Source organism: Natrix helvetica (assembly GCF_964273705.1).
Source record: "Natrix helvetica genome assembly, chromosome: 1".
In the NCBI taxonomy this organism is placed as follows: domain Eukaryota; kingdom Metazoa; phylum Chordata; class Lepidosauria; order Squamata; family Natricidae; genus Natrix; species Natrix helvetica.
The window spans coordinates 114,705,761-114,733,503 of NC_138548.1; the positions used below are offsets into that span (position 1 = coordinate 114,705,761).

At 42.5% G+C, this 27,743-nt stretch overlaps 1 protein-coding gene across 2 annotated transcripts in view; it reads right to left on the reverse strand.

The window, feature by feature from the left end:
* The window catches only part of LOC309383456 (uncharacterized protein), a 120,229-nt gene extending 93,896 nt beyond the window's left edge, over positions 1 to 26,333 (reverse strand). For both annotated transcript variants that reach the window (XM_081936021.1, XM_081936022.1), the window contains exon 1: positions 26,115 to 26,333. The gene's annotated coding sequence lies outside the window, so the exon portion shown is untranslated. The remainder of the gene's footprint in view (positions 1 to 26,114) is intronic.
* Positions 26,334 to 27,743: the final 1,410 nt, after the last annotated feature.

The window sequence follows — 27,743 nt, forward strand, 5'->3', positions numbered from 1 at the left end:
GATGGTCCTCTTCAACCCCTACTGCGGCGATCTGCAGAGAGCGCAGGCAATGCGATGAGGCTAAAAGCCCCGGCAGAAAAAGCGCGCCAAAATTTTTAAACTAAAAATGGCCGCCGTTCGCATTTTCGCGCCTGGAGCGGCACCGGGGGAAAAGGCAACAGCCTAATGCTGTCCCTTGGGGTCCTAGTCTCCTACCTGCACCCCCGTTGTTCGCTGGCAGCCGCCAAACGAACCCCCCCCGGCGCGATTGCTCTCGTCGCTGCGAGAAGCTAGTCGCGCTCCAGGCAACCTGGCTCGCGCGCCAAATTCAAACTGCAAAAAGCCGAAAATGCAAGAAAATCCAAGAAATACAGAAAAATAACAAACTTCTATCTAGGAGCTAACTAAACTTAACTATTTTACTCAAAAGGAGCTAACTACACTAACCAAAGGGTCCAGTCTGCTGCTCAAGGACTGGATCTCCCCAAATTGCGTCCTGTAGGGCGACTGAGTTTTTAAAACTGAGCCTCTGAGGGGAGCAAGAGGCGGAGCTACAAGAATTCGAACTCAGTCCTTGGGCAGCAAGCTGATGTTAACCCGTGCTTGGACACTCCAAGCAGCGCCTAGGAGAATTGGTAAATGTTCTATACAAAGATATTTTTCACAGAAATGTTTCTCCTATTCATTTAATTTCTTGCAGATCCAGCAACAAGAATCCAAGACAAGATTTCTGAAGTTTAGTTTTCTTATCCTATTTCCATAAATAATAAATTCAAATAATAGTTTGTTTTACTTCTGGTTGTGAAAAAGGAATTTAAATGTGGAAGAAAAGAGCTCAGTAGCATAGTTGGCAACACACATATGACCACTTGTAACCAATTGTGAAACTTACATTAAAATAACAGAGTTATCAAGGACCAAACTGCATGCCAAATTCTATCATATAATTCTTGATTTGGTTTATATACAGTAAAACTAAGATAAATGAGGTAATTTAGTCTGGATTTAAGCATGAATAAGTCTGGATCCAACAAAATATAATTTTCTGCATCAGCAATCACTAAAGGCAGTAGAAAGTTTTGTTTTCATGCCTGTTCTCTTTCTGACACAGAAGAGAAAGAAACTTGGAGCTATTTTGGGACAAAAACCTGTCAACTGAGCAATAGGAAAAGGAAATTCCCCAGCTGACTGGACTGCACACCTTGTCCGTTCCTGACGATAGCTTGCAGATATTTTTTTATTACTAAAAAAAGAGTAGGTAGAAATTGGTATATAGGATATCCTTGATAAAAAGAGTACAGTACAAATGTAATACAATAAATATTTAACATCTAATAAAGAACTTTATTTTTTTCTATTAAATTCTCATTTGAATTGATGCTTCTGACAGTCACATATTATTTATCTTTTTTAATGTGTATGCTTACAAATCTAAACAGACTTATAAAGGTTTACAATTAAAGTAAACATATAACAGCAGCATTGATAAAGAGGCACACAATTTACAATAAATATTAAAATAGAAACTGCTATAATGAAAATTATAAAGATGTAAATGTACGTATTAAAATATAAGCAGCAAATTAATCCACCAGTGAATAATAATAAATGTTTCCCATTCAAAAATTCAATATCTCCATCAATATGATTATGAACCCTCAAAGGCCCTGCAGAACAATTCTATTTTCATGGCTTCTGAGGTGGTCTGTACTGTGGGAGAAAGCTTAATATCTAACAAAAAAAAAACCTATTTTGCAAAGGTAGTGCTATTGCAGAAAATTGCCACATCATTTCATCCCCTTACGAAAATGCAGGGCAACCAGGAGCCTCTCCATACTTGTTCGTAAGAGACAGATCAATTAGTGAAGAAGATGGATATGGAAAACTGGATTCCAAATAACAGATGACTTTCTATGTCTAAACAACCGCTCTGAATTGTGTTTAGAAATATTTTGATAGTCAGCAGACCACAGGTATGATTGATATTAATACTTACCAGCAAACAAGCCACAGCATTCTGGAACAACTGAATCTTCTGAATGTCTTTGAAGGCAGCACTACTTAAAACACATTTAAATAGTCCAGGAATTTGATAGTAAGAGTTTGAGTTATTATAGTGAGGTTCTTTCATTCCATAAAAGGTACAACTGGGGCAATAATCAGCATTGAGCAACATTATACATCTTCTTCCGCTGGCTATAGATTCTATTTCTCTTTTCAGCAGGAACTTAAGTCCGGGAACCTTGAGTCCAGTCTTCTATAAGGAACCTGCTCTGTGAGGGTTAATGCCTTCCCCTCAGGAGATAATACTGGAGCTGAGTTCCTAGATAACAAACAATGACTTCCTCCTTCTTGGGGTCAGTTTCTGCTTGTTTTGTCCCATCCAAATCCTGATGGCCTTCAGACACTGGAACAATATGTGGATGATGCCTAACTTTATCAGAGTGGCAATGTAAAGCTAGATATGATCAATATACAGGTAGTCCTAGATTTACAATAGTTCATTTAGTGACCGTTCAAAGTTACAACAGCACTGAAAAAAGTGATGTATCACCATTGTTCCCACTTATGACCTTTGTAGCAGCCCCATGACCATGTTATCAAAATTTAGATGTTTGACAACTGGGATGCAGACTGCAACTTTCTTCAAGCTGAAGGCATCAACCCTTCTCACAATGATACATTATCCATTTTCTTAATCAAACCAATGACATTCCAGGTAAAATCAATAGCTTCTCAACATGAAAATGAACTTATTATGTCTTCCAAGGCAAATATGAGCTAATGCATGACCACTGGATAAGCCAAGGCCACGATCACTTTGGATTATTTTGATACAGAAGAGAATTATGAAGTATCGTCAAAGATTAAAAATTATATCGAGAAAATATATATTCATAAATAGTAATAAAGGTTTGACTCAGTGAGTCCTGTACATATTTTTATAATCAGTGATTTACATATTGCACCATACCACCGATTTCCTGTGACAAATATATTTTGGTAGTAATGTATTTCATGTAATTATGTAAGAGTTAGAATCAGGTTGATGTAAAAGCTAACACCTTGTCTAAAAGTTAAACAAGGATGTTTGGTTTACTTAATATAGCAATTGTGTAAGCCTAACTTTAAATTCTGTCTCAGAAGCAGATAAAACTTGAGCAGTTACTTTGTTTTTGTCATGTGTTATTGTCAGAACATACATTAAATTCAATATTTGACTGGCCTGATTTGATTATTTAATTAATGATCTAATTATATTATTGTGGCTCAAGACCACAATACCAAATTCAGCAATAAATATTTCTCCTTTTGCAGAAATTAAGACGTAGTGGTTTTTTCCCCTTCTGATTAGCATAATTTGAAGAACATACTCTTAAATACATAGCCATGAAAAATAGAATAGTTCTGATTATAAGGAGTATCTTACAGAACAATAATAGTAGCAAAATAAGCAGATATTCTGACAGAGAAGGAAGCCAGCCCAAATTCACAAGTCCCTAAAAGTCCTATTTCCTATCCATTTTATAAACAACTATGACAAAGTACAAATGATTTACAAGGTAAAAGGTTAGGTAAAAAGTGTGAATGTATTAAGCACAGTTCCAGATTGTTTTTTTTTTAAATGTATACTAACATACATCTGTCTTCCCTAACTTAAAAATCTTCATATGCTGGATTTCAACTCCCCAAATTATTAGTATAAAGTGAGAATTCTGGAAATTCAATAAATGTATATCAGGGTAGGGGAGGCTACTGTTGATATTCATTCAGATATCAGTTTCATTGAGTTGAATAAGCATACAGTTCTCGATCACATGGCTTTGTTTTTGGAAGAGTTGTTGTTTCACAACAAAATACACAAATTAAATATTAATTTCTTCTCCCTACATTTAAGGAGAAATCATTTGCTTTCTCCTAAAATTCTGAACCTGTCCAATAAAGCACATTATTTCTATTCAGAGTAAGGCGGTATTATGTTGCATAAATGCAAAAAAAGTAAAAACTGATAAATTCACAATAATATCAACAGGTACGTAAAATGTCATTTAGGCTTTTTGATTTCCCCCTCCATTATTATTCACACCCAAACCCACCTCAAAAATATCCCAAGATATGCTACTTTCCTTCTTTCTCCAACTTTTCAAGCTTGCCAATGTAGTACACAGATGTATTGACCGAAACTGTTGTACAACTCCAGCATTTTCCGTGCTCAACATCTGAGTCCCAAGCTTACTAAAGGATTGACAGGATACTGAACCACATCAAATAACAGCTAGGAACAACCGCACCCTTCTTATATCTCGCCGCAACAAAACGAACATCAGTACCCTACCCCTTTTCCAGCCAAACAGGTTCACAAGTGACGTTGCTTCATGTAATCATTATCAGCAACAGCTACACCATCAATCTTTATGGAACATTAATAGAACATTAAAAAAAAACACTATAAAACAAATTATCTTCCATGTAAAATGAGGAACCTTATATTGAAGCCAATCAATTGAATTCATTCATTTTAAATACCGGTACTAAAGAAGTGAGAAGAATAAACAGGTATTCTCCATTTCACAACACATTTGCTGGAAACTTACTGATTGTACCAAATCAAGAGGGCTATGGCCCTGAGGACAAACCTTATAATAGCCCTTCCTAAGAAACACCCTGCCTTAGGGGATTGGCCCAGCACTCTTCTAATTGGTGTTTCAAAGATGGTAAAGACTATATTATTTAATTGAGTGCTTGGTGGTTGACTTTAGAGTATTTAAAAAGATTTATAGCAATTTTACAGCGTTTGCTTTGGTGGCATATAATTATTGTGCTGGAGTTCACTGCCTTTGATGTGGTGGTGCCTGTTTTTAATTTTGTAAAATCCCTGGAGACGTATGAGCTGGGTGGTATATACATTTTTGTAAGTGAATACACATATTGTTAAGGATTTCTTAAGCTGGTATAGTCACGGATACAATATTCCTCGACTTATGACTATAATTAAGTCCAGAATTATGATAGTTGTTGCAATTGTTAAGCCAGTCATTAGGTGATCTCACCTGATTTTATGATTTTTGCGGAAGTCATTAAATGAACACCATGTTCATTAAGTGAATCATTTTATCCAACGGGATGAAATGCTGGAAATCAAAAGTAAATGCAGGAAACCAGAAAAAACCATAAAACATCACAATCACGAGACTGCAGGACACTGCAAACGGCCATAAAGGTGAACCAGTTGCCAAGTACCCCAAATGTGACCACTGACTGAAGGGCATGTGTGTGTGTGTGCAGCCATCATAAGTTTGAAATTGGGTTCATAAGTAACTTTTGGGGAATCCATCAAAACTTTCAAGAGTTGATATTTGTATAAAGACTTGGGTCTTTTGCCCCACTAAATGTTGTTTTACTATGCAAAAGTGTTTGCAATTACTCTGCTTCTTACTGTCAATCTTAAACTAACTTCTATTTACTATAATTCTTACAAAATTTCTACTTTATTTATGAATTTGTATCTCTACATTTTATTATTCCTATAGCTCTTAGCTCTACTGGGGCTATTTTCTAGCTCTTTTGGATGTTACTTATTTCCATATTTCAGACATTACTCAATTCACAAATTTTCATGTTGCAAAAGCGAACTTTTGCTAATATGAACAAATCTCTCTGCAGTTGCAACCTAGAAGGTGAGAGAAGGAGAAGGCAGGAAAGGATTAGTTTACAACACACTGCATATGTTCACTTGGCAGCACCATCACACACGCCTCTTTAGAAGAATAGCTGCACCCCACACTCAAGGGTGTGGGGCTGCTGAAACACTCAAAAGAGGATCCAAGCACTCTGGGAGGGCAGAAGGTCACCAAAGTGGGGAGTACACTCTACCAGAATGCCAACTGGGGATGGCTAGCCAGCAGTGTCTGTAATCAATCAGGGGGAGGGGGGAGTCACATCGCACACAGGACCACTCAGAAGAATGGACCACACCCGTATCTCTCCTCTGGAGAGCTCGCAGAGGGGAAATGAGGTGATGAGAACAGGACCTGGATCAAGTATTTTCTTTCTTTTAAATTTTATCTCTCCATTCTTAACTCAGAATCCTAAATATTTTTGCCATTCTACATAGTACTCATTGTTGAGATCTTCTTGGAACTTTTGGTGTTCAATAAAATTAATACCATAGTACAGCGATGGTGAACCTTTTTTGGCTCGCGTGCCATAAATGGGGGGAGCACAGGGGAGATGTGTGCGGGCGTGCCGCACCCATAATGCAATGTGTGACACCCCCCGTGCACATGCGCACACTACAGGCACGATCCCCCCATTTTTTGCATGCTTTTTTTGCCCTCCCCAGGCTCGAGGCTTTATAGGAGCCTGGAGAGGGTGAAAACAGCATCCCCCACCCAACCGGAAGCCCTCCGGAGGCTTCAGGGACCTTCAGGAGGCTTTCCTGAAGCCTCCAGAGCACTCAAAACAAACCTCCGAGCAAATGGGAAGTCACTTCCGGGTTGCTCGGAGGTCCGTTTGAGCGCTCCGAAGGCTTCAGGGACCCTGAAGCCTCCGGAGCAGTCAAAGCGAACCTCTGAGTAAACCGGAAGTCCGTTCCCGAACTTCCAGTTTACCCATAGGGTTGGTTTTTTGCGCTCCGGAGGCTTCAGGGAAGCTCATGAAGCCTCCGGAGGGCCTCCGGGGGGGCGTGGGATGCTTTTTTCGCCTTCCCCAGGCTCCTATAAAGCCTCTGGAGCCTGGGGAGGGCGAAAAATGGCTTTTAAAAGGGTGAATTCAGCTGGCCAGGGCGCGCATGCGGGCTGGCCAGCTGACAGGGCAACGCCTTGCGTGCCCTGACAAATGGCTCCACGTGCCACCTGTGGCACGCGTGCCATAGGTTTGCCATCACTGCCATAGTACTTGGTTTTGATTTTTTTGGTAAATACTTCTTGAAAGGTCAGAGTTTATTCTTTCATATACACATACTTACATGTTTTGGAAAAATAAATACAATTGTATAGCAAGCATACTACATGTAATTAAAAGTGGTACTGGAAAGCAGAAGTTGAGTCAATCTCTACACTGTTCCCACATTCCCTGAAGGATTTTTTCTTTGTTTTTGGATTGCTACTTAAGAGAGCCACACTGATAAGACCTCTACCAGGGATCATCTATGTTGGGATTTTTCAAACTTTGTTCTTTGGGTTCCCAAGGCTCGAGTGGGGTCTTCAAGAGACTAATGACATTCATTGCTAGTATCAGCACTCCAAAGTCATGGCTTTGCTAATGGTTTTGCACTTAGCTTCAGAGAACATGGGATAATTTTTGGATTTTTTAGTAATCAACATGGAAGGACATTTTAGTCACTTGCTAAATAATTTCCTACTACCACCTGATACAGCAACTTTGATACCTGCTTAGTTCCCTGACATTAAGTTGTACTCAGTCAGCCTGCTTTGTCTATAAAAGCTTGTTCTATTTGTGGGCAGTTTCAAGCTTCACCTGATGCTGCATCAGTTCAGTTGCAACATCCTGTTCAGAAACACACAAAACCACAGATGTTCGTTGAGAGAAAGCAAAGAGTCAAGCCAATTGCATATTAGGGAACATTACTTGACAGACCCCAGTGTTTCAAATGAGGACACAATTATTGGAGGATTGGAAAAACTGCTTATTAAATAAAACAAAGGGCAACTTCAAACATATGAACATCTGCAAAAATGTATGCATACAAAATTCAGCAGCAAATTTCTATCCATACACTACCCATTCTATATTCAAAATGGTGTGTGTAATAGATCTAGCACATGTTGCATTCAGATATGATCAGATTTAAGAATAACCCAATTAGACTAGATATCTGGTTATGTAGTGCTCTGGATCTGTACATTGTTATAGTTAATATTAACAGTGCAATCTTCCATATGTTGACTCAGAACTGAATCTGAATTCGATAGCATTTACCATATTTTTTGGAGTATAAGACGTTCCGAAGTATAAGATGCACCTAGCTTTTGGGGAGGAAAACAAGAGGGGAGGGGAAATCTACCTGTGCCTGCCAGCAATTTGCGTCCTTGCAACAAACAGCAAACAGCCTGTTTCAGTTTCAGCACAGCCTGATTAACACAAGAAAAAAAAATCTGCCTCTGCCTTCCTTGAAGCACAAGCAGCTGATTGTCGGTTGGAGCGCTCTCCCTACATCAGCTGTTTCAGGCTGCGGGGATTACCATAGCCTATTGCCACCTCCACACCCCACCATTTTCGGCCTCCGCATCACGTTTTCGGCCTCCCCACACATTTTCCACCCATTCTGGGCGGCAGGGATCAGAATGGGCAGAAAATGGGGCGCGCAGAGGCTGAAAATGGGGCAGAGGCAGCAACAGCAATCCCTGCAGCCTCAAACAGCTGATCATCAGGAGGCCAATCCAACCGACAATCAACTGCTTGTGCTAATCAGGCTGTGCTGAAACTGAAACTGACACAGGCTGTTTGCTGCAAGGAGGCAAATTGCTAGGAGGCAGAGGCCAAAGGGTGGGGGCTACATTTAGTGTATAAGATGCACCCAAATTTTCACCCTCTTTTTCTGGGGGGGGAGGGAGTGTGTCTTACACTCTGAAAAATACAATAATTAAACAATTTCGATAGCAGCATAAACGTTTCAGCAGAGGATCTAACAAACTATCTGGCTGAAGGTATCCTAAGAGAGACAGGACATCTATTTCTCACGGATTCTATAAGCAGCAAACTGTATTAAGCAGGGATCAGAACAAGAAAAAGAAGTAATTTTTAAAATATTAATGACCAATGTTTCCTGGTAGTTTACAAAAATAAAAAGCACAAAAACAAGTTACAAACCAAGAATACTAAAAAAGTTCAGTAGTTAAAAGCCTACTGCAATACTGTAGATATTTGTTAGAGCTTTTAAAACACAGCCAAAATATTTGATTCCTTAATTCATTAAGAAATATAACTTGGACATCTACATAGAAAACTCAGCCTCAATTTGGCATGTGGCAATCTCATGGTAATTGTTAGTACATCATCTTGGATAACCTTAATGAGTAGAGTGGGGAGAGAATCACCAAGGATTTCTCAGGTGATCTTGGCTTTGAAGGTAATATACAGCACTGTGTATCAAGTCAAGAAATAAAGTGGCATTAAAAGGTGTTCAGCACAGATGTCATTTCCTCCATCCCACAGGTTGCTTAAATCTGGTCCACGGGGCCACCCTGAAAACAGCGAAGGACCGGTGCTTCTGCCAGTGAAAATGGAGGTCGAGAGAGCTGCATGCAGCCCCCCCCTAGCTCAATTTTCACTGGCAGAGGGTTGCAGGAGGGTGTCACAGCCAGAAACAGAGCTTGCAAGGGCTGTGCACGCCCCCCCCAGCTCCATTTTCACTGGCAGAGGGTTTCAGGAAGCCATTGCAGCCAAAAATGGAACTTGGGAGACTGTTTTCACTGATAGAATGCTCGGGTCACCACAAGTGCCCCCAACACGAGTAACACTGAGCTTGCCACACCCACCCTGCCCACGCCTACCCCAGCTCCCCGAGGTCAAACACAACCCTGATGCAGCCCTCAATGAAATTGAGTTTGACACCCCTGCTCTAAGGTCCTGATCAACTTGATAAGAGTTAAAAAAAGTTTGATTCAGAATGAGAAACTCATTAAAATATATCTATTTCAGGGTGGCTTCATCTTATAACTTACATTTGATTAAAATTAGGCTTACATTTCTACCAGCTTGCATGACTTCAAAAAAGGGGTTGGACTCCTGCATCATGGGAATCAATGGCTATCAGCATTGATGGCAATAGATCAGAAGACCACTGTTTGCAGGCTTCTAGGGGGCTTCCTTGTACAGTTGGTTGGTCACTGTGAGAACAGACTTTGAGCTAAATGGGACAGAGGTTTGATCAAGCAAGGCACTGCCTGCGTTCTTATATACATTCAAACATGTCATAGCAGTACAGCAAGGGTGTCAATTTCAACTTAGGGTGCTTAGATTGGGCCAGTGGAGCCTCTGCCAGCAAAAATAGAGCTTGGGAGCGGCCCCAAACTTCATTTTTGCTGGCAGAGGGCTGCAGGAGGCTGTCACAGCTGAAAACGGAGCTTGGGAGCTCGTTTTCACTGGCAGAGCGCTCAGGCCACCACAGGCACCCCAAACACGAGTGACATCAAGCTGACCATGCCCACCTTGGCCATGCCCACCCCATCCCTCCCAAGGTCAAACACAACCCTCATGCGGTCCTCAATGAAATTGAGTTTGACAGCCCTGCAGTACAGTATATATAATTGTCCTCCTAACCTCCCATAAAGGACACCGATTCTAGTCCCATGTTTGCCATGAAAACCAGCTGGATGACTTCGGGCCAGACTCTCTCAGCCCAATCCACCTCACAGGTTTGTTGATGTTGAGAAAATAGGAGAAGGAAGATTAGGTATGTTCACAACCGTGAGTTAAACCAATAGTAAAGGTAGGTTTTTTAAAAAAAAAAAGCAAATAAAATTAGTATTCAAAAGTCAAGTTTTCACCGCATGAATGGAATATCTATTTCATAAAATCCCTTTATCAGATAAAGGTATTTATCTCCTGAATAGCACTTATCAGGCTAAATTAGTTCTTATCTAAGAAATGAGTATTTATGATCTATGCAAAGAAAACTTAAATTTCTTAAGAAAAGGCACTTCTGCAAGCCCAGCATTTCTTTGTTATACATTAAAAGCACACTTCTTTTTTTCAGGGTTCCACATAAGCTTGAAAAAAGCTGCTATTACATTAAGGTTCTATTCCTGAAAGTTAATGTAATTCTTACAGCAGTGGCAACATTTTTCTGACTACAGTAGAAGCCTGAAAAAGATACTTCTTTTTTCTACAACTTCTGGTTGTAGTCCTTGACTTACAACTACAATTGGGTCCAAAATTTTTGTTGTTAAGCAAGAGATTTATTGAGTGAGTTTTGTCCCATTTTATTATCTTTCTTGCCACAATTGTTAAGTGAGTCACTGCAGTTGTTATGTTAGTAATACAAGAGTTAAGTGAATCTGGCTTCCCCATTGACTTTGCTTGTCAGAAGGTTGCAAAAGGTGATCACATGACCTCAGGACACTACAACTGTCATAAATCTCAGTTAAGCATCCCAATTTTGATCACGTGAAAGTGGAGATACAGCAATGGTCATAAGTATGAAAAACGGTCATAAGTCATTTTTTTCAGTGATGTTGGAATGGTTGGAACGGTCACTAAATGAACTGTTATAAGTCAAGGACTACCTGTAGTTGCTTTAAGAATAGCAGTGTAATAGTGTGTCCTCATGAGTTCTAAAACATTTTTAAAAAATATTTTTAAGCCAGTACAAGTCAGTGAAACCTTACAAAAATCACTATTGAATTTAAGTAATTTTTAACTTTATAAATGATCTGAATTATGGGTAAATAAGGAAATGGTGAAGATTGTTGACAATACACATTTATTTAAAGTTGTTTTAAAAAGAGATTGTGAAAAACTCCAAAATGAGTCTTCCAAACCATGTAGCTCAGCGTAAGCAAGTGTAAAGCAATGCAGACTGAGACAAACACATTTGCTAATATGGTTTGACAAAACACTTTCCAACTAGGATAAGAATCTTGAAGCATAGAAAAAAGCTAAAGGATAACTCTGAAATTATAGAGACTTTCTCTACAAAAGGCAAATTTCATTTGTGGGAAACTTGGAGATGACGTAAAAATAAAACTATAGTTTCAGAATGACTTTATTCAATATATGTTGTACATTTTCATCAGAAAATCGTGCACAAGTTATCACAACTTAAAAATAGAGATGTTAAAACTGAAAAAAAGACAGAACAAGCAACCAAACAAAGCAATATGCTATAAAAGCTCTTCTATGAGGGGAGATCATAAGATCTTCAGTTTCATATCTAGGGGGAAAAAAGGCGCTCAAAGAGGGAAGTATGATTTAAGTTTATAAACTGATATGCCAATTTTTACATGTTGTAGACATAAAAGTATATCAACAGACAATTTTGACAAAGAATGCTTACATTGAAATAAGCATTCTTATTCCCTCAATACAATCATTTGGTCCTAATTGGACAGTCTGTAGTCTGCTCAAATTATGAGCTTCCCTATCTACAAGTTTGGATATCACAATACTGTAAAGTTAATTTAGCCTGACCCAAAAGATAAAACGTGATCTTACAATATGTGCTTCAGCATGCCATTCTTTCCTAGTGGCTAACACAGCAGGGCAGAAAGCCCCTACTTACAAAAATAATTGGACTTTAACAAGGAAGTAATTATGCTGACATCAGACAGCCCATGAGAGCAAATTTCCAGCTAGCAAAAGTTCCCATTCATTGACACACACACACACACACCAAAAAAGGGGGGAATCAGAGAAATTACAATCTACATTTATCTCCTTTCAAATAAACATACATTATATTAGAGAGTATGATCATAAATTACACATACACTGAGAATTGAAGACATTTGCTCTTTTTTATATTCATTGTTGTTAGCTCCAATAATACACCTGTCAGTGTAACAAGAACAGGAATTAACTAATTACACTTGAAATATGGCTTAGATGGGATGAGCACCCATAAAAATCAAATTAATCAATACATAAACATAATAGCAATCTTCACTTAGAAATATATACCACTTCATAGAGCTTTACAATCCTGTCTAAGTGGTTAACAGAGTCAGCATATTGCCTCCAATTACCTGGAAGCTCATTTTACTGACTTCAGAAGGATGGAAGGCTGAGTCAACCTTGAGCCAGTCATAATTGAATTGCTGGCAGTAGGCAGAGTTAACCTGCAATACTGCATTCTAACTGCTGCACCACAACGATTTTATATGTTTTATCAATATTCCCTGTAAAAATGGTCAAAGCATTAATTTAACACAATATTAATCACCTCAGATATTTACCTATTTAGATTATGTGGGCCCAAATAATTACTTTCTATAACAACAGAAGCAATTTTGACTCTTGGCAGTATGAAGACAATTCCACAACTTTTTCCAGTTTCAGCAGATGAATCACTTAGAAATTTATCAATTTATGTTAACAATTTCTGCTGCCAAATACACAGCACTTCTCTAATTTTAGTGGAATACTTTGTAAAAATAATTTTACACCAACCTACCAATATCTTTCTTTAAATACCTGCTCTATGTGCTTTTGAATGGAGGTAAGAGAGAAACAAAGCAATGTCAAATGATTAGAGGTAAGCCCCTAACACTCTCTATCCAACCTCCTGCACAAGTTCTCCAAATTAATCTCTAAAAATTAATCTGGAATACTTGGCCTCCATTCTCAATGCTAAGAAAATTAAGAGTGCCTAAGTGCTCTTGGTAATATTGTAGGATTTATTGGTTTAATTGTTTTACACTGTCATCTTCATTTTAAAGATTCAGCAGAAAGAGTTCTTTGGGGGAAAATATCTCAGATAGGGTGCAATGTATTTTTAAACAAGAAAACAGGGAATTAACTACATTTCATATAGTTAACAAGTTAAAAACATACACAATACTTTCAATTATCAGAATTTTCTACTTTCTAGAGCTTCTTTAATACGAAACATAAAACTTGAAATTTAGTGCATCTAATGAATCTTTGCATGAATCAACAATTTTTAAGTGGTCATATTTTAAATACTAAACTAAAGGGATCATATCAGTATCACAAATGTTTTGACACTACTCTAAGCCAAGCTTGTAGGATTGAATAAAGAGTATTCTATATGTTCATCACTTTTTCCATTCTATACATACCATCATAGTTTGGCAATCCATAATTCATGACCTCTAAAATTTGAACAAAGAATTTATACAGTCAAAAGGACAGTTATTAGTTTCCAATCACCTCACAGTCTGCAATAAATAAGAGCTTTAGGATAGCAAACAAATCCTATTTTGTAATAATGTCTTTAAAATTAGTACCCTGTTTACCCAAAAATAAGACTGCCCCAGATAATAAGCCCTCCCTGAAAATATTGCAAAACAGCAGAAGCCATGAGGTGACCACACTCGCTGCCTCCTGCACCTCAAAAATAGTAAGACCTCCCCGAAAATAAAGCCAAGTGCTTATTTTGGGAGTCAAAAGAAAATAAGACCCTATCTTATTTTCAGGGAAACATGTTAGTACTATATTTATTTCTACAAATTTCCAAGAAAGAGGGCGTTGGTACTTACCTGATAAGCCTCTTCTCATAGTGGGGGAGGAGTATCCAGACTGGATTAACCTTGTCCTCTCACTGATTGGACTGAGTCAAATAAGGTCTTTGGGAACGCCCACTGGTCACCAGGTACAACCCAGTTATCAGCGAAGAACTCTATCCGACCTGTTGCACCATTCACTCCAGACTTCTTAAAACATATATTATCTTTTATTGTATCAAACAACAACATCACTTAAGAACCGTCAACATAACACTTTATCAACCTAACTTAGTCAGGGAGGGGCTGGATACTCCTCACCCACTATAAGAAGAGGTGTATAAGGTAAGTACCAACGCCCTTTCTCCATAGTGAGGGGGAGGAGTATCCAGACTGGGACGTACCAAAGCCTACACGTCCCTAGGGAGGGAGACCCTTGAGGCCCATAGCCCCCCCAACTCATGCCTGGTGAGGTGTGGCCCCCGCCCTATGGACCACTTGCAACACCCTGCGGCCGAAAGAGGCCTCTGCCGAAGCAAAGGAGTCAAGTTTATAGTTCCTTACGAAAGGTGAAGGAGAAGCCCACGTGGCTGCTCTGCAGATTTCGGCCAAGGAGGTCTGCGTGGCCCAGGCCGTGGAAGTGGCTGCGCTCTGCGTGGAATGAGCAGTGATGCGACCTGGCGTGGACAGGCCCTGTGACTGATAGGCAGTGGCAATTCAGGATCGCAACCACCTGCCTATGGTTGTGGAGGTCACATTTTCCCCAGAGTCCCCGGCTGGAAGGAAACGAACAGGGCTTCGGATTTCCTGCTTGGCCTGGTTCTCTTGAGATAAATCCTCAGAGCCCTCCGTATATCCAGGGTGTGCCACTTCTTCTCCAAAGGGTGAGAAGGGTCTGGACAGAAGTTGGGCAAGATCAGTTCCTGTGCTCGATGGAAGCAGGTGCATACCTTGGGGATGAAGGACAGATCCAACCGCAACACCACTCTGTCCTGGTGGAACACGCAGAGATCCTCCCTGGTGGACAGCGCTTGCAATTCGGATATCCTTCTGGTGGAGGTGATAGCCACCAGGAAGGCCACCTTAAGGGTCAGGAACTTAAGGGAAACAGTGCTTAAAGGCTCAAATGGAGTGCCTGTCAGAGCATCCAGTACCCTGTGTAAATCCCAGGAAGGGTACCTGTGTACCATGGGCGGTTTGAGATTGGAAGCCCCCTTAAGGAATTGCTTGACCATGGGATGGTGAGTCAAGCTCTGGTTCCTGCCACACAGGAGAATTGATGAAATGGCTGAAACCTGCCTCCTGATCATGTTGGGAGCCAGCCCCCTGTCCAGGCCCGCCTGGAGAAATTTCAAGACCTGTGGCACCATGGTCTGAAAGGGATCGTGCCCCTGGGAGCTGCACCATGAGGAGAACGCACGCCAAGTGGCACCGTAGATGCACTCCGTGGAGGGTCTGGGGGACCTGGATGGTTTGTATCACCCTGGGGGAGAAGAAGTCTTTCTTCAGGATGCTCCGCTCAAGCGCCAGGCGGTCAGTTGGAGCCATTGAGGATCTGGGTGCTCCAGAGACCCCTGGCTGAGGGATATCTTCTCCTGGGAAATTCTCCAGGGCCTCTCCATTGACAGGGACTGGAGGTCTGCAAACCACAGCCTGCGGGGCCAGTGAGGGGCCAACAGAACCATTTCCGCCCTTTCCTGCAGTACCTTCCGTATGACCTTGGGGATCAGGGGTAAAGGCGGGAAGGCATACAGAAGACCTCTGGGCCATGGGCACCGGAGAGCGTCCGCCCCTTCCGCCCACCCCCCATGTCCTGGAGAAGAACCTCGGGAGCTGGGCATTGAGAGGAGTGGCGAAGAGGTCGACCTCCGGGCGTCCGAAGCGCTCCACCACCTCTTCAAAGATCGCCGGCTGCAGCCTCCATTCCGCATTGTCCATTTCGGCCCGGCTGAGCCAGTCGGCTCTGGTGTTGTCCACCCCCGCTATGTGCTTTGCCCTCAGAGACCGGATGTTCCTTTCGGCCCACAGCCCCAGCCGTCTGGCTTCCTGCATGAGAACCCTTGATCTGGTCCCCCCCCCCGTCTGTTTATGTGGGCCTTGGTGATGATATTGTCTGCGAGGACTAATATGTGACGGCCCCTGATTGAGCAATGGAAGTATAAGAGGGCCAGGCGGACCGCCCTGAGCTCCAGCCAGTTGATGCTGTGAGTCCCCTCCACCTGAGACCAGTGTCCTTGCGCCATCTGAGCCTGCAGATGTGCACCCCACCCGCTCAGGCTGGCGTTCATAGTTACCGTTATGCGGTCTGGTGTCCAAAAGGTCTCGCCCTTTGTGATCGCCGGGGACTTCCACCAAGACAGGGATCGGGTGACTTCTGCTGGAAGAAGTACCTTGGATTGAGAGCAGCTCATGCGCCTCCGCTGGAAAGGCAAAAGGAACCATTGGAGGACTCTGGTGTGGAGGCGAGCCCACAGGACGATGCTGATGGCTGAGACCATGGTACCCAGAAGTTTGGAAAGGATGGCTAAGGACACCCTGCGCTCCCTGGCTACCAAGGTGGCTAGCTGCCTAAGGGCTATCTGTCTATCTGGCAACAGATAGACCGTGCCCATCTGGGTATCTATTAGGCCCCCTAGATGGATCAGGCTAGTAGAGGGGTGGAGGTGGCTCTTGGCCATGTTAACCGAGAACCCGTGGTCTCTCAGGACTGCCATAGTGATATCTAAGTTCCTTAGGGCACCCTCAAAGGAAGATGACTGTAGTAACAGGTCATCTAGGTAACATTGAATGCATACCGGTACCTGTCCCAGGCGTGCTGCCAGAGCCGCCATGACCTTAGTGAATACCCTCGGGGCCGAAGACAGCCCAAAGAGGAGGACCCGGTAATGAAAGTGGTGCCCCAGGTAGCAGAACCTGAGGTATATACATGCTCCCTGGCAATGGGAATGTGCAGGTAGGCCTCTGTGAGGTCTATGGATGTTAGAAGGTCCTCCTGTCTAATCCCTTCCAATATGGAGTGCAGAGACTGCATATTGAACCTTCTATATCGGATATAGCGGTTCAGGTGCTTCAGATCCAGGATTGCCCTCCAGCCCCCCGAAGCCTTGGGGATGACAAAAAGGATGGAGTAGTGTCCCTGACCCTGCTGCCCTGGAGGCATGGCTGAATGGCCCTAATCTCCAACAGGTGCTGAATGGCCTCCTGCATCAGCAGCTTCCGGGTCGGGTTGTTAGAAACCGGACATATCCGAATGAAACTCGGGGGGGTTGGACAGAAACTCTAATGAGAGGCTGTGCCTGATGGTATCCTGCACCCACTTATCGGAGGAGGAGAGGTCCCAGCGGTCGGCGAAGTACGCCAAGCGCCCCCCCGATGGGAGGAGAGCTGGACCTACACTTAGTTTTTGCGGAAGGAACGCCCCCCTCCGCCTCCTCTGCCCCCTCGAAAGGGCCGTTTTTGCTGCCCGCCTCTCTGTTGCCTGTCTGGGTATCTCTGCCTGGCAGAGAATCCCCCCTGGTACTGCCTGTTCCCTGAGTACTCCGCCTCTGATCCCCTAAAGGAGTCCTGACCCCGAAGGAAGGAGCCAGAGTCTTGACCCCGGGAGTAGGAGCGTCTGGGGTATGGCGCCGTTCTGAAGTTGCCCTTCTTCAGGGCGGTGGGGAGGACCTTCCTTTTGTCCTTATTCTCGATTAGGAACGGCTCCAGTGCTGGTCCGAAGAGGGCGTCTCCTGTGAAGGGAGCTGATGCCAATCGCCACTTGTGACGGACCTCTGCCTGCCAGTGCCGTAGCCACAGCAGTCTGCGGGAGGCCACCGAAGAAGCTATTGCCCTGGAGGCGAACCTGGCTGCAGCTAGGGTGGCATCTGACGAAAACTGGATGGCCGCCACCAGCTTGTTGAGGTCCTGATGGGCTCGAACATCTGTTATAGGCGTGCGTTGCTGCAGCTCCTTCAGCCACAGCAAGGAAGATCGGTTGATGGTCCACGTTAAAGAAGACCCTGTCTGTGGATAAAGGCGAAGGGCCCGCAGTGGGGGATGCCCACTGGCGTTTGACCAGGTCAAGGAACGCCTTGGGCGTAGGTATCGTGTCCGCCTCGATGGTCTGCTCATCAAAAATGTTCTCCGCTGAGAAGCCCTGGTGCGGAGGTGGAACCTCTGTAGCTTGGCTGCCCAGCTTGGCTGCTGTCTTGGCCTTGAAAAGCAGAGATTTGAACAGCGAAGGCTGGAACAATCCGGTGAATGTAGGCTTGGGAGGCGGCATGCCTTCATCATCCGATAGGTTGTTCTCCCTGATCTCTCCCTCCTCACTTTCCAGGTCGCTGTCCTCCTGGGATGAGGCTGAGGAACTGGGAAAGTCTTCCTCCTCGGCATCCAGGTAGTCAGGGGCCCTGGGAGGGGAAGGAGGAGGCCTCTGTGGCTGTTGGAATGCCACTGCCATGCATTGCTGAAAGGCCCTCATCATCATCTCCTGGAAATTGGGTGCCCCTATGGGAGGGGACTGTCCAATGCCTTCCTGTGCTGGAGGAATGCCCAGGCCTGGAGATCCTGTGGGCAGGGCTGCTGCCATTGCAGAAGGGGAGGGGGATTGCCCCCCCTGAGCAGGGCCCCAAAGGCAGGAGATGTCTATAGGGATCCTAGCCTGCATTGCTGTGTTCTCCTCTATGGCTCCCATGTGGGAGGGAGTCCCTGGACCTTGCCCCTCTGTGCCCATGCCTGGGGTGCTCTTGTGGCCACTTGCCTTCTTGCAGAGCCTTTCCAAGGTCTAATGCCTTCGCCTCTCGTACTTGGAGGCAAGCTTGGGAGGTTTCTGGCCCCCCCTTCCCTTGGATCTACCCTGGGGGAGAGGTCCTTCTGTTTAGACTTAGCCTTTCCTCCCCCCTTTCTATGGGAAGTCTCTGGGAAGGTTACTGACCTGGTTGCCTGGTCTTCTGCCCCTCCGGTGGGGCTGCTGGCTGGATTAGCAGCTGCCTGGCTTCCTGTTTCCTCAGAGCTGCTGGGTGCCGCCATCTTGGACCATGTGGGTCCTCCCGGCTTCAAAATGGCGCCACGCGGCTTAGAAGAAAGGGCACAACTTTTAAAAGTGCTCACCTAGCCGCTGGGGCTTTCCGGAGCTGCCACACACCCTTGCCACTGGTTCCTGCCTCCTGCCTCCTTACGACGCTGCTGTGGCCAGGGATTTCCTCTTCGGCTTCCCTGCAATCGTCTGGCCACGTGGAGGTAGCACGGGCGCTCCGTGGCGCTTGGAAAAGCCGCAGTTCGCTGCTTGACCCTGGGGGGAGCGGCGGAGCACTCCTGTGCTTGAGGAACCTCTGCGGCAGGGCTTGCCTCCAGGAGGCTTGTGCCCTCTTCCCTGCTTGCCCGGCAAAGATCCTCACTGAGTGACTTCGGTCTCACTCAGTGGCCAGGGCAGCGTGCCGCCCCAGAGGGCTTGTGGCAGTCCTTCCTGTGGATTGGAAGCTAAAGCGCGATGCTGGGAGGCAAAATTCGCGGGTCCAAGTCTTTTTTCCTTTAAATTGTTAATGTTATCATCTTAACAGGTTATGCTATACTAGAACAAGCAATATTTAGCAACTTCAACTCATCAACTTTCTAATTATTCAACTCTTCCATCTCTTATACTAACTGAAAGACAGAGCAAGTGGACCATTAGTTCAATGACTGACCTAAATCTATCTCAACATCCTAATTGTTCTGTTTCTCTGAAATGTTCCAAAGAATAGCTTCACAATATTAACTACTAAAAGGAAAAAGGTAGATTTGGTGGTTTGGGAGTCAGAAATTTTCCATGGGAAAAAATATTTAAAAAGCATTAAAGGGAGCAAAACCCCCACAAAGCCACAGGTTATATAAGAGCTGATTTAGTAGTAAATAAACTATCATAGAAACAAAATTTGCCTGATGTTTTCTGTACAGAACCCCTAATCAATCCTTACATGCTTTGGTATTCCATACACAACTATCATGTAGAGAATAATTTCATCTTTCATACACATATTCGCTGGGCCTCTTGCTATAGATACCACATGCCTCATAGACATTTTTCCTGGTTTGAAGCCAAGAAACTTCTAAAACAAGGGAAGTCTGTATGTGCTAAATGGGATAAATGTTCAACGGAGGGTAGTACTGTGATTTCATATACTTCACTATATTCAGGTATTTACTTTGAATTAAGATGTAATATTAATGGTTCTAAAAGGACTAGAAGGAAGATTTTCAGTAATTCCATTCAAGAGTAAAACCTTCCTTTCTGCTCTTATTTCTAGCAGTGAGCCAGTGTGTTTTATATCTTAGTCTTCCTTTCTTTTTACAAAATCATCAACTGTGACAAATAATTACTGATCACTAATTACTATTGGAGCAAGGAAAAGTTCATAACTGTGCCTCTTGTTTCTTATGGATAAAACGGAATGTATTGTATAGGATCACAACTTACATATTTCAGACAACAAAATAATGTAAAGCATCTGATCTCCTTAGCAACATAATAAATCAAAGACCTGAGGTTTAAAGAAAATATAAATTCAATGTGGTCTTCTACTGTATTATATCATATTTTAGTTTAGTGTGCTAGATGAATCGAACCATTGTGAAAAGTAAGCATAGTTTAGTATTATTAATGCAACAAGCCACTTTGTGTGTTTTTATTTTCAAAACATTGGTAAAACAAATGATGGCTTAATGAAATATGTTAATCTATACTTTATTAAAGCTATCTCCCTTAACACATAATAAACTTCCTATACCTGGGAATTTAGAAATAGTCAATTTTCACACTGCTAAATTGGACAATTATAAATTCTTAAACTGCTTTTAGTAATAGATGTAAAACAGCATCTTTTTACAACTAATGCTTATACTAAAAGTTGAAATTATACAGATTCTACTTGCTGAAAAGAGCTTTAAGCAATTTGTTTCTTAACATCAGAACATAAAAAGGCAAATAATCTCCATTTGAATTTGAGCCTAGCTTCACACTGGAAGTATCTTCATGTTGCTCAAACAGAATTAGCAGGTACTTTTTTGTGTTTAATTTAGGACTTCATATTGGTGTCATAGAATATTGCCAATCTTCTCATTATATTCATTCACTTAATTGTTTCTTATTCTTCTAACACAAGCTGTTAAATGAGTTAGGAATGCAGAAAAACAAAACAAATATCTCCAGCAGTACCCATTTAGGAATTTACAGTTGTCATGAAAAATTATCTCCCCATCTAATTTAGTAACTACACAAGAGGATGAACAGAAGAATGATAAACAGTGGCAAGTCAGAAAACTGTATCATACCAATAGTAGAAACTAAAACTTTTATCCTTACTAAAAAATAGTTTGCTGAGGAAGAGCACTCAAGGGAAGACCAGACTGGACTTTTATGAGAAAGGACTTGTGAGCTTGATGCAGTTACTGATCAGAAATTCCTAGGCCTGGGATGGCGAACCTATGGAACGCATGCCACAGGTGGCACGCGGAGTCATTTGTCAGGGCACGCGAGGTGTTGCCCTGTCAGCTGGCCAGCACACATGTGCATGCTGGCAAGCTGAGTTCAGCCTTTTTTAAGCCATTTTTCGCCCTCCCCAGGCTCCAGAGGCTTTATAGGAGCCTGGGGAGGGTGAAAACAGCCTCCCCCGCCCCACCCCACCCCCAGAGGCCCCCCGGAGGCTTAAGGAGCTTCCCTAAAGGCTCCAGAGCGCAAAAAAAATGCCCCTACGAGCAAACCGGAAGTCCGTTCCCAAACTTCCAGTTTGCCTGCAGGGCTGGTTTAAGCCCTCCGGAGGCTTCCCTGAAGGCTCCGGAGGACTAAAAACGGCCCTACAAGTAAACCGGGAGTCACTTCCGGTTTGCTCATAGGGTTGTTTTTTGTCCTCCGGAGGCTAAAATCGTCCCTACAAGCAATCTGGAAGTGACTTCTGGTTTGATTGTAGGATAGTTTTTTGCTTTCCAGAGGCTTCAGGGAAGCTCCTGAAGCCTCTGCAGAACCTCCAGGGGGGTGGACGAGGTTGTTTTCGCCCTCCCCAGGCTCCTATAAAGCCTCTGGAGCCTGGGGAGGGTGAAAAAACCATGCAAAAAAGGGGGCGCGCCTGTCATGCGTGCATGTGCGCTGGGGGGTCACGCATTGCATTATGGGTGTAGCACGTCCACGCACGACCCCCCTGTGCTCCCCCAACTTATGGCACGCGAGCCAAAAAAGGTTCGCCATCGCTGTCCTAGGCTAACCTCTCTGTTGTTGTTCTCCATCATCCTGAACTATTTTTTGGCATTTGCTTCATTGCAGGCCTTGGGAGTTTTAGTAAAAAACAAAGTAGAATCCTCTAGCCAGTTTGCCTACAACTGCAATATACTGCAGATAGAACCACATATAATAATCAACTTTAAATCTAATTAGATTTAATCATTTTAGATTTGAAATGATTTTATAATTATGCTGGCCACTCATCATTGGAAAATGTATTTATCAGGAGTTCTCCTAAATTTAATAGATATGCAACAGTAAAGCTGCAATAATAATAATATATGTTTTTGCTTTCCCAAAATGTGAGTAAACATTTAATCATCATTTATATTTATAGTATAAAGAGAGTGTATTCCAGTAATGCAACAGAAAGAAGATTAATTTGGTGTAATTACAGAGAAAGAAACTTGCATAACGTATTTGGAATATCTTAAGAGTTGGTTTAAGTCCTGAAATGTAAAAAAAAAACAAATCTGATTGGGTGGGGGGAGACAAAATCATATTTCATACATGTAAAACTGCAAAGAGGTTATAATTTCAACATCACTATTAATTTCATTCGACACAGTACTAAAAGTGAAAGTATTCTTAAGTGGTCCTATTTTTCAAAAACCATAAAAAAGTTTGCGCAAAGGTTATTTAAAATCCATAAAAACAATACTACTTTTAAGCCCATCAGTATTTTATAACACAATAGTAGCAAACTTCTGAGTTTCTAAAAATTCTTCCTTAGGCAAAACAGTTAAAGCCAGGAATAAAAAGTAAAGTTGAGGAGGGGTTATAATAAAGAAAACTTTCACCAATAATACAAATTCAGTAATACAATACCTACTAATAAAATAACTTCTGGTATTGAGAGATGGACGGCTTTCACTAGCAGGTACGATTCAGAAAGGAATTACACTGCTTCTGTTTCACATGCTTTGCTTCCTAGCATTGCAATCTTTTATTGTGAATAATGATTTTTACTTGTGTACTCTCATTTATTCATAAAAGTAAAATAATGTCCCATCACAGATACTTGATATTGAAGCTTCAAAGCAAAATTAAGATTATACTCTTCTTTGAATATACAGAATGTAACATTTAGCAGCTTGACTAAAAAGAGAGAAATCCAGTGGTTTAGTTGGAATGTTATTACATCATGTCTGTTTTGTTGCCTATAAAATTTCAAACTTAGTGATGTTAAGAATCACTGCAGTCTCAACTGCCACACATTACATCTTCCTATAAAATATGAATAGCTAGTTTAACAATTCCAGGATTAATTTACATATGAAGTTATCATTTTTTCTTATATCCTGACTATTGTATATAAAATAATTTTAGTATGAAATAAGGCTGTACAGAAAAAATATTCAAGCCATTTCTACAAAGTAAGAGTTATATTATAATAATTAGCTTATAATAACTAGCCCAAAGTCATTCAATGAGTTACTATGACTAAGGGAGCCAGAGCTCCTGAGTTCTAGTCAATACATTAATCATTACATTACACTGCACTACACTATGTACACCTATAATATAGTGTGTAAAATTATGCAAAAGGCTCTTGATCTAAAGATCATCTCAAAAATATATAAATTTGGTAAAATGTAGCTAACAAGATTTATCCTACAGCTTCACTGGAATTTAACCTGAATCAACATTTCTTAACTGTAGAGGAGATAACTTGATGAAGGAATGTATGGATGGTTAATTTGACCTGAAAGAGAGGAGGACATGAAAAACCTGAGGTGACTTCACTTTCTTTGGTTAAGAAGGGGAAAGAAAGAAACTCTGTCAGACTTTCAAAGTTACAATATGTTATTGTACCCTACAACCATAACTATAATTCCAGTGGTCCTTATCTGGTTTCTAATCCAATGTACCTCAAAAGTTTGATACTAATGGATGAGAAAACCAAGACGGCATTGAAAAGATGTACAACATTCCCTAAATACTACTTAATGCATTTCAGTATTTCATTCACATAACTCTTAGGTCAGAAATTCACCATTGCTTATTAAATTTTCATTATGTGGCAACACATAAATCAAACAAAAAACGCAATAAAAAGAATGTGACATAGTCTCAATATAGAGAAGTTTGCCTACATTTCTACATGTTGTTAGTTTTGAGTCAATTAATTTAGCCCATCCTGCTCTATACAATTGAAATTGTTTTAGAACATAGTGTAAATTGCTCTCTGTATTAAAAAATACAATAGATAGCCCAATTATTTTTGCTTATCTTTTCTATACTGCTGCTCCTATTACAAAAGAAAAGTAATTGCATCAGGCAAGTTCAGTTACATAGAAAGTTCAAGTAATCACTTGTAATTCAACCCAACTCAAAGCCTACTATTAGTCAGAGGAAGAACTAAAAAACCCATAAACATGAGAACAGACAATGAGCTGTTTTAAAGTTTCCATTGTGTGAATGTATGTGTTCATACTGACAAGGGGCTTTTTTTTGGCATAGAGACAAACACCTGGACCAAGCCCATTTAATAATTGCAGGAGGTTTAGATTACTTAGTGCTATTCATTGTCTCTATAAAAAGATGACAAACAGCAGTGTTCACATGTCTGTAAAATAGCTCTGTGAACTTGTCAGGATCGTGGGTGCTGCTATTAAATTATTTCCTGGGTCGCTGGAAGGAACATAAAATCATGCCCTTTCTTCCCTTCCCTTCATAGTCGAAAAAGCCTGTTACTCTCAGGAGCATGTTTTCTTTCAAGAATCACATCAGCACGTTGTGATGTTCATTGATTTCTCCTACACAAATCCCAGTACTTCTCATCTCCAAGAAGAGGAGCTCTCTCTTCTAAAGATATCCTGTAGTGCACATATAGCACAAACTTAACTATTGTACTCATAAAAGTTCTTCAAGTTGAGCTTCATGAAGAGATCAGAAATGCAACTCTCCTCGGCATCCTCTTTTTCTGTCTCTCAGTCTGTTTCTCTTTCTGTCTGTCTGTCTCTCTCTCATGCATCCGGTGTCTCCAGGTTTGGCATGAATATTCATCTCCACCGGGTTACCTACTATTCCTACTTATTTCCTTTCTCCACTTTCCCGTCTTCCCAGCCCAAACCAAACGGGACCTGCCCAGAATCCCACAAAAGATTTCCAGAGTAGCCTCCCCGTGCACACACAATGGCACAGCACACCCCCTTCTTCCCCGACCCAGCTGCCACCCACAGCAAACGAATTCCATCCTCCCACCGCTGAACTCTCTCTCTCTCTCTCTCTCTCTCTGTGTGTTTGTGTGTGTGACACACACCCCTCCTGCCCTCTCCTAGACAAACGCGGTTCCCAATTCCCCCTCCATCAGGCTCGCAGCCACACGCCCTTTCGCCGCAACACACAGCCTTCCAACTCTTCCGAGCGCCTCAGAGCAGCCCGCCCGCGGGTCCTTCCCCACTCCCGGTCCCCTCAACCCGCCCGGCCTCTCTCTTTTCCTCACGCGCCACCCAGAAACGGGTCATCCCGTCTGTGCTTTTCTCGCGCGCGCGCGTGCTCTCCCCCTCCGCGTGCGTGTGCGCGCGCGCGGCCAGGCACCTCCATCCCGGCGGGGACCGCAGCTGCGGGGCTGGCTGCCCCTCGACCCTCCTCCGGCAGTTTCCTCCCGACGAGCCCCTGCGGAGCGCCACAAACGCTTCTCCCCGAGCCTCTCCGACGGGGAAGGCGGCTACCTCTGTCTTTTTCCCGGGCGGTCGCCACTGCCGCCTCACCGACCCACCACCGGCGCCGGCTCTTCCCCTCCTCAGGCTCACCTCAAACCGAGAGAGGGGTCCGCGCTGCTCCGGCTACCGTGCCTTCCCCCTCCTTTTTCCCGCTCTTCCATCCTCCGCCGCCGCCGCCGAGGTCGCCAGGAGGGAGAAGAAGAGTAATGAACGGCGCCAACCGCCGCCGCCGCCGCCTCGCCCAATGCAAAGCGAGCCCCGTTGAGGAGCAAAACGCTGCCGTCCGCGGCGCTTCGAGTTTCTCCTCCCGGAGGCGCGCTCGGCAAGACCGAGCGACGCATGCGCTGTTGAAGGGTCATGGGAAGTGTAGTTTCCCCTATCCTGCTTTCTGGAGAGGCTGCGTTTCCAGCCCTTCTTCCCTCCTTTGCTTGCTTTATAGTTAAGGAAACGAAATTTGAGACAACAAATTCACTGAATTTGGGAATGGGTTGAGGAAATAGCATTAACCATAATTTGGATAAGTTCTTCAGAATTGCTATATAAGGCCAAAGAAAAAAACCAAAACAAGGAAGGGGAATTAGCTCAAATGGTAGAGCGCTCGCTTAGCATGCGAGAGGTAGCGGGATCGATGCCCGCATTCTCCAGATATTTTGTCCTTCTCCCTTTTATCGATATTAGTTGTATTCTTTTAAACTATCTGAATATTTTAAACGATCCTAAATTTCAGAAGTCATATTCATTTACTGGAAATAAATCTTCATGAAAAATCCTCATAATGCTGTGGGTTTGATTTGTCTTTTTCCTTCATAATAAAATACAAGTTCTTGTAACTTTTTTTAATTATTGTACTCCTTTCATGTGCATTTATTATTGCTTCACCAGATGGGATCCTCGACATTTACATACAAAAATGTTCTGTTTAATAATAAGCAAGTATTACATTCAGGTTGATTAACAGAGAACAGGTAACGCGAACATGAAAAAAAATTGTGTAAGAAGACAAAAATAATATTTTCCTCTTTAATATTTTAGCTAATCACTTCTACTGAAATTATAACGGACCCTAAATTAGCTGTTTTTTAACAGCAAGGATGTAATCATTCGACAAACTACTATTATTGGGTCTAGATAATAAGATCAATTAAATATGAAGTTAGAGAAATATGCGTTGCATTCAAGAATGAAAATGTAATATTTTCTTCAACTGCCAATAGCTCTAAGCCCAACGGTCCTTTTCAACTTCCGAAAATAATTATTCCTCGTTAAACAGAGGTTGGTTAGAATGTCTCAAGCCCTCAGATGTGCATAGGCTGCCCCCTAGCGGGCAGCATCAAATTGTTTTAGGAAAGATGGAGGTAGGGGGTGCACACGTACAAAACAAAACCCCTTCACCATGGTTTGTAGGATGTGCTGTACAGCGAGACCTTGTGGAAGTCAGCGAGGCCACGCAATGCACCTCTCTTGCAATGAAGCACAAAAGTTTCACTCTGCTGCATTGTTCAAGCAAATGCCGGGTCTCTAACGGCGCGCAATAATGCCAGACAATTCGTTTTGGAGGAGTGAAAAAGAAACAGATAAACCCCCAAATGCTTCGACGACCCTCTAAAAGGATGTTAATGGCCAGCTGTCTGCAAGGAATATAAATCCTTCCATTCCCTATTATTCTGTCAGAGCTGAAGAAGCTTCTTGGTTGAGAAGCGAAACGTCCTCAAAGAAGAA